This window comes from Asparagus officinalis, chromosome 4 (genome assembly GCF_001876935.1).
Source record: "Asparagus officinalis chromosome 4, Aspof.V1, whole genome shotgun sequence".
Lineage (NCBI taxonomy): Eukaryota > Viridiplantae > Streptophyta > Magnoliopsida > Asparagales > Asparagaceae > Asparagus > Asparagus officinalis.
The window spans coordinates 95,051,583-95,052,126 of record NC_033797.1 but is presented as its reverse complement, the minus strand read 5'-3'; positions in this window follow the sequence as shown (position 1 = coordinate 95,052,126).

Here is a 544-nt window from a genome sequence, read left to right as displayed (position 1 = left end):
ATAGTCTAACCAATCCATCACTTTGTTCCATACATAAGTAGAGTATTGGCATTCAAAAATAGGTGTTTGCAAGTTTCCAATTGACGATTTTAATTTGAACATAGGACACATTGGTTTGTATCTAATATTCCTATGTGACACAATCTATCATGGGTCAGGAGCATGGAGAGAATTGCTAACCATAATATAACTGAGTGTTTTGGGTAGTGCAAACCTCCTCAAATTGTATCCGACCAAGCTACAAGAGTTGTTGATTGAGTTAATGCTTTATGTATAGATGAAATCTAGATTTTTCTATTTATGTAGCAGTCGTTGATAGTTCTTTGTAGATTATCCACACTACCAAATTTTCTCAAAGCCATATCTCTCACCTTGAGAAGCTGTCTCCACATCCATGAATTATTTTTCTTTGGTTTGAATCTGCCAAATATCTGTAAGTAATTACTGTAAAACCCCGTGAAATAAAGTGAATAAGTTTTTATTATGAAATATATATTTATATCATAGATAAATATGATAACAAGTGTTTGTGGATCAAATAAGT